General features: G+C 38.0%; 1 pseudogene; it reads left to right on the forward strand.

The window, feature by feature from the left end:
- Positions 1-2,682: 2,682 nt before the first annotated feature.
- LOC149006670 (secreted RxLR effector protein 161 pseudogene) lies at positions 2,683-6,868 on the forward strand (annotated as a pseudogene).
- Positions 6,869-10,063: the final 3,195 nt, after the last annotated feature.

Genomic DNA, 10,063 nt, shown 5'->3' on the forward strand with positions numbered 1-10,063 from the left:
CTTCTTCGATCACTCCTTCAAGAAGACATACCGGTAACGCATCCTCCATTTGGAAGAAGTCCTCATAACCTCGCGAGATAATCTAATAGAAAAAAAGACATATAAAAGGAATGAGTTCAACAGAACCCAGTGAGGTCAACTCAACATCATATCACACATTCATTCTCAAGATTCCACACCACACATATAACATGAATATCAATAATGTAATTAATGACAATTATATGATATGTGAATGATTATGCTCCTAACTCTATCATGAAGTCTCTATGGTAGACACGCATTAAGTCATACACCAGTCTTCTTTGGGCGGTCTCATCACTCTTCCCTCACGGCACTCAAGCACGTCCGTTGGGTTCTCCGCGGTTGTTGTGTAAAGTCTTGTCAAGCCATGGTTGGGGATTAGGTCACCACTCTCTCACATCACCATTGGTATAAGATGCGGCGCGTGTCAAGGATAATCTTAGGCCCAATGCAAAGTCATATAGTCTCGTACTACATATGGTCCGGATATTTCCCCTCACGCCTAGTGCTATGTTGGTTCAATACCTTCCCACCTATGAATGGAATCCTCAATGGAGGCATCTGTTGGGCCCCATTCATTAACCCAGTGGTCATCCACATATAATGGACAGGATGATCTCCATGTCCTCTCACGGGTCATTTCACCGGTCTTGAGTGTCCATGAGCCCTTATCTATTATATGCAACCCTACCTCTCTATGATGATAGTGGGCACGCTTGACATACGGGACCCAGCCACTAACATCACGGGTTAACCGGCTTCAATACCCCTGCCGAAAGGGTAGTAGTACTCATGAGGTCACCTAACCAAACACTTCTAGACATGCCCTAAATATGTAAATTAGTAATCGGGAAAGAGCCAAGGGCACCATAGGAATGCGTCCCATACCGCCTCCTTTGGTATCCTATGGCAGAAATGCCCAAAGGGCATTCCCCATTCCCAACTACAATGTAAGCAATCATATAATATCACTAGGGCAATGGGTGAACCCACAACCCTAGTAGAAAATACAAGGTAGAAGGAATAATAATATTTCTCCTCTCATACAATCACATTTCATTTCATAACAACAATAATTGATTTCAAAGCAAGGAGCAACATCAGAAGTAATAATAAACATAAATCATAGCAATTCATATTTAACAAAAGACATAAAATAACCACAAGATAATACTAAAGCAATACAAGATATCAATAATGAAAAGTAACTGACATCATTACACATGTAATATAAAGTTAAGTATATTCCTCACCTTTTACTTTGTTCTTCCTCCAAATCCAAGAATCCACTCCCACAAATTAGTGATTAAAGATATATTAACCTATTTATGCAAAATAAATAATTATCACAAATTAAAGCCAATTTGGGTTTCAAATGATATCTTAAAATCTTCCCACAAAAACCCAAATCTGAAAACTAGGTTAAAAAGGGTAGTTCTCAACCTCACTAGTGAATGGTCACTAATTTGCCACCAACTCGAAGTTTATAATGAAACAAAACTTTGGGAAAATCTAATTGGAAACAAAAGGATCCTACGGGTACCTTCAATTTTATTAAATTTGACCAAAATCAAAATGCTCCAAATTTGGCTCTCATAATTCACCCGTGGGTAACTTAGAGAGTCAAATTCTAAAATCTTGCAAGGAGATAACCAATACTCCCAAACTCAAGGGAAACATTAATATAAGAAAATATAAGCATCTAGGGTACCTAACATTATTCCCTTTCACAGATCCCTCAATAGAAGAGAAAAGATATCACTCCCACAAACTAGGAAGGGACAATAATACAATAAAAGAAAGCAACCAAGATGCCTAACAACCTTCCCTTTTAAGATTCCTCAAAAGGAAAGGAGAGAAAATACTCACAAAATTGTGAGTAAGAGAAGCATTAAAGAAAACTAACATTTCGTAACAATTTTGCAAAGATTCAGATCACAGACACCTTCGGAAGAATGGAAATCGCTCCTCTCTTTCGTTTCTCCTTTTCTCCAAAGCCTCCGCCTCTTTCTAGCCTCCAAAAATGCGTTTACGGATGAGATAAAACATAAATAGGGTTTTAAAATCCGAATTTCCAATTTTGCCCCTAAATAGAAAATAGGGTGGGGGTTGGTTCACCTAAACGGCTCAAACTTCTGGCTCATGGTTGGACCCCCAAACGAACTCCGATTTTGATGATCTTTGGCTCGTTGGAAAGGTCTTTCGACGATCTTCTATTTGATATCTTATTTACGTCAATCGGATTCTCCATCACTGATCTACAGATATTCCAAAATTACCCTTTTTATACTATCGAGACTAATCTTCTCTCTTCACTTAAACTTTAGGAGAGTTTTGAGTCATTATAAGGGTCATTTACCAACATTTGTTTAATTTCCAATCCTTCGGGCTCGAATTGAATGGTCCACAATTATCGCCGAATCAAGTCCCAGGTTCTCAGTCTTAAAACCACGGGTTAAAGGGGTAGAAATGCGGGGGTTTCTAAAACTGTTTTTTTTTTTTTTTGCAAAAAATGGTGGGGGTTCTTTGGTGTTTTTTTTGGGTTTTTTATTTTTTTAAAAAAAAAAAAATTATTTTCTCTCTCAAGCTCATTATGTGGAAAATATGCTTAAGAAGTTTGGTTTTTATGATTCTGGTTCGTTCAAAACTCCTTTAACTATGGAAAGTAATTTTCAGAAAAATATTGGAGAAACAGTAAATCAGAAGAGATACTCACAGATTATTAGATCTGTAACTTATCTGATGAACTGTACTAGGCCAGATATTGCTCTAACAGTTGGAGAATTGAGCCGGCATACTCATAATCTTAGTAAAGAGCACTGGCTTGGAATTGAACGATTACTTCGGTATCTTAAGGGTACTATGTATTATGGACTTCACTATAGTGGAAATCCCTTTGCCTTGGATGAACACTATGATGCTAATTGGATCTCAGATTCAAGAGAAACACTAGCTACAAGTGGATATGCGTTTATGCTAGGTGGAGGAGCAATCTCATGGAAGTCAGTTAAGCAATCATGTGGAACATCTTCTACAATGGAAGCAGAATTCGTAGCTTTGGAAAAGGCTGAAAGTGAAGCTGAATGGCTTAGAAACATGATTGCAGATATACCTCTATGGCCCAAACCAATGCCACCTATATCGCTGTACTATGACAGTAAAGCAGCTATAGGAAGAGCCAAGAATCGGGTATATAATGGCAAAAGAAGACACATACGTCTTCGACATAATCTTGTAAGGAAATATATTGATGAAGGAACAATTGCAATTGATTACGTGAAATCAGAGGAGAATTTAGCTGATATGTTCACTAAAGCTATGCCTACAAGAGCTTTTAATGAAGCACTTATGGGAATGGGATCAAGACCTGTGACATAGGTCATGTGACGGACACCCAACCTATGTGAAGAGGTTAAATCCTGAATTAGGTTCAAAGGGTAAGCAACAAAGTCACTAGATGACCTGTTTGTACTACTATACCCATTCTTAATAAATATAGTAAAGTAGTACCACCATATCATTGATAGGATGAGTGACTGACTCTTAATCAAGCGTAGCTCACTAAATGTGGGGGTGTGTAAGATGTGGTGCACACCTAATGCTGACCTAAACAGATATAGAGGGTGAGTCCGCCTTCAGTTGGAAATGTTACACAGGCAAACTTCCTTAAATATCTGTGAGACCAAGATTCGAGACAAGGCCGATAAAATGTATATTTCTCTTTATAAAGGGGTTGTAGGAAGGTCGACCAATTGGTTATGAATGGTGGAGTAGCCAGCTACACTGAAGAGGACAGGTTCAAGAAGTCAGACTTCACCGGTACTCTGTAGCGTACTTTATCAAATCTAGTGTAGATTCAAGTCCGAAAGACATCTACAACGAAGTGTCCTATTGTGTCTAATGTGTTCACTGCTGCTTGAGTCTTCAGCCTTTGTATTTGAAGTTTTAACCATTGTGGGGGATTGTTGTAAATATGTTTAAAACTTTATATAAATATTTGTTATAATTGTGTCTTTTATCCATGGTTTTATTTAGTCCCACATCGAGTTGAGAGGATCTGATAATATGGTTTATATATAGTAAGGGCCCATGAATTATTAATTTGCCTAAATCCTGTTGTGACCCTGCCATGATTATATATATATATATATATATATATATATATATATATATATATATATATATATATATATATATATATATATATATATATATATATATATATATATATATATATATATATATATATATATATATATATATAAATGACTTGGGACTTGGGACTTTGATCCGGAAGGCCCATTTTGTCATGGGTCCTATTTTAGAAAGCCCGCTGCTAGGTGATTACGTGGAGATGCCATTAGAGAGGCACTCTCCAGTAGGGAGGTCAACTGGACAGGTACCTTCTTAAAGGGAATTAAGCTGAAAGGTACCCTCAACAAAGAGAAGTGACCTTACCCTTTCACCCACAGCCTTTGGAGCTCTATATAAAGCCATTTCCGAGTTCATTCTAAGTACTGAATTTCCTCCTCCTCTTTTTGTCTCTCTCTCCCTGTTGTTGTTCTATCAAGCAGTGAATATTACCTGATACACCTGAAGTAACCTTTCTGGGGTGAAACCTTAAAGGTTGGGCTGACTGATTTTGGGGTGAAGACACTGTAGAACCCGTATTGCACGAATCGGGGTGTCTAAATACCTTAAAGAAAGTACCTTTGGTACGTTTCAGTTCATTTGACAATATTGTGAGAACAAGCGTTCAAGTATATTTGCAGATTCCTCAACAACGATTCAATAGAGACGACTCTAGAAATTTACATGGTTTGATTAACCTATCTTAACGGAATGAAAGATTTTGTATTTTATGTGTTTGATTCATTTACAATCATCATCTTGTGTTATAGAGTTATAATGACTCTGGGCAATTTGAGTTTGAATTTTCAATTGTTTACAATCTTATTTGGAAAAGCTATTGTTAAATTATTTACATTCATTCAGCTTAGATCTTCTTCAATGAATTGTTTTTTCTTTTTCTCGAGTAATGATCTTAAATGACATTTGACCATTAGAATTAATATCTCACCAAGATCTAAATCCATTTAAATAGATAATAATTTTTTCTCATCATCAAGATTTCAATAAGCAATGTACTACTATTATTTAATCTAGAGGGATTCTTGGATCACTACAAGAAATCAAATAACAACAATAATAATGATAATCTTTCATGTGTGTTAAGGGTTTTTTTTCCACTTAAGTTAAGATATTTTAAACCTTTTTTTTTTTCATTAACCTTGTAGTTTAGATTCTTTACTAACATTCTTTGCAGTAGCTGAATCATATAGTGGGCAGAAGTCGCTTTTTATCTTTTTACAATTCGTTTGAATAGGTATAGTCGGTGAGTCAGTCATGATTACAACATTTACTATTGTTATCGACATTCTCGTATGGTCCAAAGAACTAGTTTCTAAGGCCAACCCTTGGCAGGGTCCTGGGCTTAAGTTCTTCCTCGATTAACATCTCATCTAAGACCCCCCAGCCGAGAAGTAATTTAAAGGCCCATATCGGTCACCAATCCTTGATTTGACAAGAGGGATCGATCCATGTGGCAAGACAAAGTATTAAAAGAGCTCGCCTCGTCTGCTGGCTCAGTGCCCCCGCTACAGATGTCAGAATCTGTGTACACTCAAGGATCTTCTTGATCCCTGGGGCAGCGTCTTGCTCAACACCACTTCATGGGCCTTGGTCACTTTGGCAGAGAGGCAAGTGCGTTCCCCTTTGATGGAACCCTCTGACGGCTAAGGGGACTCCTTTATTTGAGCCTCGAGTCCTCAAACTGCAAAAGCCATCTCTACCCTCCATCTCAGGACATGAGCATCCAAAGGCTAAAAAGCCTACCATCTCTGGAGGTATAAATCAATTATATAACCCTTCACCAAACTTGGACGGGTAAGCTCTGAACACTCCAGTCACCACTCTCTTTAGATTTCTAACCCTTCAAGAGCATGATCTTCATCATCTTTTGAGGTCTTCACTCCTCAATGGAGTCTATGATTTGCTGGCCTGGACTAACTCGATCGTTGGAGGTGGCTTCCCGTCCTCAGAGGCGGCCTACTTTCACTTTGTTTTAATCTCAGGGGCAAGGGCTGGATCAAGAGCGAACCATAGAGCTAAGATCATATTTTTTGCACCAACAACTGCTAAATATTATTTTGTTGGGAAGAAAATTTACTGCTAATAATTAATACTTATCAACCGTAAAATATTTCCGACCAAACATAGATATGCAAGATTAATTGAATTCTCTATTTGATTTTTAGCTTTTTGGTCGAAGAATTCTCTATCTAGCTGTGACACTTACAGAGTTACAGTGACAATACGAGAACGTGCTCAGATATCATTATGTGAGAACTGAGAATCCATAAAGCGCACGTGTTGATTCAGATACATACAAAAATCTAGCCATGAATAATGGAGAAGATAACAGAAACCCTAGCAAGCTCAGCTAGAAACGTAAGCTAGAGACTGAACGAAACCCTAGCTACCTTGTACGTTTTTGTTTTTCAGCCATGACTGGAAAGCCCAGAAGTTATTAAGAACAAACACCACACACACAGAAGAAGAAGAAGAAGAAGAAGAAGAAGAAGAGAGAGAAAGGGAGAGCTCAAGAATAATGTCAGGCTATCAGCATTTGTTTGTTTGTTTGTTTCGTGTGTGTCCTCGAGGGTGACACCCACGCAGATACAGAGAGACCTGTGATTCTTACTTTAATGGTGGTTGTTGAATAATTATTTCTCAAATTTAAATCTATTCTTGGTTTGGTTTTCTGCAGCTGATGAATGCTTAGCGTGTTTTCAAATGTTATTGTTTGCATTTGTGTCGTTATTAATATCAAAATTTATGTAGTTTGGTCTCTGAATTGATGATGTCTCTCTTTTTCTAGCTGTAGTTCTGAAAATCGTGCAATGATTTATCATTTTCCATCATTTCATTCTGGAGAAATCTGATGAAAATGGAAAGACTTCTTGTTTTCTGAATTAAAGAAGAACTTTATGGCTCAATCGAGCCCAAAACAATAAAAGAGCTTAATGGCTCAATGCAGTCCATGAAACATGCAAAAACGAGGAAGTCATTACACTCCAGCAGAAACCATATTGAATCCATTGTACTACAATTTTAATCTTTTTACTCATCAGCAATTTCCATGAATATCCCATTTTTAATACTTAAAAGGAAAGAAGGAAGGCAAAACTTTTTATTATGAGGTTGGACACTATTACATATATCGCCATAGAGAGTCGAATCTATGACCTCTTCAGTAAGACCAAAACTTGGAGGAAGATCTCCGACCTCTTGCCATGTAAAGAGATCAGTGGTGGATGCGGTTCCTTCGCCTAAGGAGTTGCAGAACCTTGAACAAGTAAGAGAGAGATGCGAGAGATGAGGAGGTAAAAGGGAAGAAAGGAAGATAGAGTAATCTCAAGTGATCGGGTATATCTTAGATGGATTTAACTCTATGGGTTGGGTACATGTTACATGGGTTAACTTTAAAGTCTTCAACCTTATGGGGTCCATTTTATTCTCAACCATTAAATTGACTAGTGGAAAATTACAATCCAATGGTTAATATTTTTTTAACACCATTTCACCAAACTAGACCCGTTTTCTTGGACTTTTTTCCCTTGCATCCAATTTACATTTTTTCCCAAGTTGAATGCACGAAGATGTTGAACTTCAAATGTTCTAGCAACTCCAAGGATGGGGAAATATGTAAATCTGATGGAGGGGAAGGGTAAACAGAATACGAGTGTTAAAGTTTTTTTTTTTTTTGGTAAGAATACGAGTGTAGAAGCCGAACCCAAGAAAACGGGTTTTTGTTTTTTGGGGTCGGAAATAAGACTTATTTATATATTAATATCAAAGCCCTTGAATTTTTTTTTTTTTTTTTTTTTTTGGTAAACATACTTTTAATTAGCAAAAGGGCAAGAAAAACCCAAGACATCCTGATTACAAGCTTCAAGAAGCCAAGGAACGGAATTAGACCAGACAGTCCTACTTGCCATGGACCGGGCCTTCCTAGCTAGGGAATCGGCTACAGAGTTAGCCCACCTAGAGACATATTGAACCGACCAAGTTGGTTCAAGAGAAAGCAACCTTCTCACATCCTCTACCACACGAATAGCATCCAACTCAAGGGGAAGAAACGGGTCTACCACGACTCTGCAAAGGGTAAAAGAATCGCATTCAAACACGATGTTCTTGAGACCTTCCTGAGAGGACCAGCAAAGAGCTTCCCGTAGTGCAAGAGCTTCACCTGCAAGAATAGAAGAGACCGAGCAAGGAATAGAGGCCGCATACACACAAGCACCAACGTTATCTCTTGCGATGAAGCCCAAACCTGCTAGATTTTCAGAGACAGAAGCAGAGAAATCGGTATTGATTTTGATTGCAAGCAACCGGAGGAGGGATCCAACTCCTAGCCACAACCGGAACCTCATCGCTTAATGGCGATCGTGCATTCCGAATTCGTTGCAAGCTTTCTTGGATTTCTTCACAATTTGTTCGGGGGTCCGTAATTTCCCATTAAAAGTCGGATCATTTCTTGCTAACCATATGAACCAACGAGGTAAAGAAGAATATGCTTAATGTCTCTCTGCTCACTAATGAATTTGGAAACTGCCAGTTGCCCCAATTGTTGATGACGTTTATCAGTGATTTCTGAGTCTGCGACTCTATCAGGCCCGACAGCCCCATACCAAACCATATAGCACGAGAGAAATCGCAATCAAACAGGAGATGATCAATGGACTCTGACTCGATGCCACATCTTCTACAGGTAAAGTCACCTCGATCTGTCGATTTGGAGATTTTCTCCTGTAGCCGTGGCTTGATTCATGGCCTTCCACACAAAAAGACTCGGACTTTAGGATAACATTGAGCTTTCCAAATTCTCTTCCAAGACTCAATTGAAACCTCTTCCCATCGTGGCGGTGAGAGGATGAAGGAGCTCTCATAGCTTGCGCATCTCGTGATTGCATTGCACATGGTAAGCGGACTTTACTGGAGAAAACACCGTTTGAAGCACCTCCCCAGTTATCGAATCATCGGATGGTAAATTGCTTGAGATGAATTTTTAGAATAGCATTCACTTCCAGATCTGTAAATAAGTGTTGTAGCAAACCTCTATTCCAAGATCTAGTAGTGGGCTTGATAAGTTCAGAGACCCACTGAAGTGAACATCCTCTAGGCTTCGCAGAGACCACCTTGAAATTACTTAATCCTGGAATCCAATTAGAGTCCCAAATTTGAGTTTTTTCACCATTACCAATCAGATTTATGAGACCCAAACGGAGTATTTCTCTCCCTTTAATTATACTCTGCCATGCCCACGAAGAACAAGATCCTTTCCGAGCCTCCATAAAGTCACACTGGGGATAGTACACAGCTTTTATAAATTTTGCCCACATGGAGTCAGGCTGAGCCCATAAAGCCCTTGAATTTACATCTAAGGTTATCATAAAGTAAAGGAAAATGACGTCATTAGCTGCTTTTAGGTTTCCTTACAAAAATAACCACTCAATATTTTATTTTACAAAATTAGTCAAAACTGAATTTGTATTTATAAAACTAGCCAAAATTGTGTTTTTTCACCTCTTTGGACATTTTTACCCCTAAAACTAACCATACCAGCATAGGGTGAAAATATCCAAAGGGTATGAAAAAATAATGAGTGTAAACCTTTTGGACAAAATAGTAATTTTCCCACTCAATGTGATCAGTTTTAGGGATAAAAATGTCCAAAAAAATAAAAAAAATCAATATTTTGGCTCATTTTGTAAATACAAACTCAGTTCTAACTAATTTTGTAAAGTGAAACATTAAGCGACTATTTTTGTAAGGAAAAACCTAAAAGCAGCTAATCACATAATTTTCCCTTAAGTAAAACTCAATATAAGAACTTGAGAGGGGAAAACTCAATATAAGAACTTGAGAGGGGAATTACGATCAAAGAAACAGTCCTGTGATTTAATGGCAATTTTGG

The sequence above is a fragment of the Hakea prostrata genome, chromosome 8 (genome assembly GCF_041222555.1).
Source record: "Hakea prostrata isolate BN-2017 chromosome 8, UWA_Hpros_2, whole genome shotgun sequence".
NCBI classification, from domain to species: Eukaryota; Viridiplantae; Streptophyta; class Magnoliopsida; order Proteales; family Proteaceae; genus Hakea; species Hakea prostrata.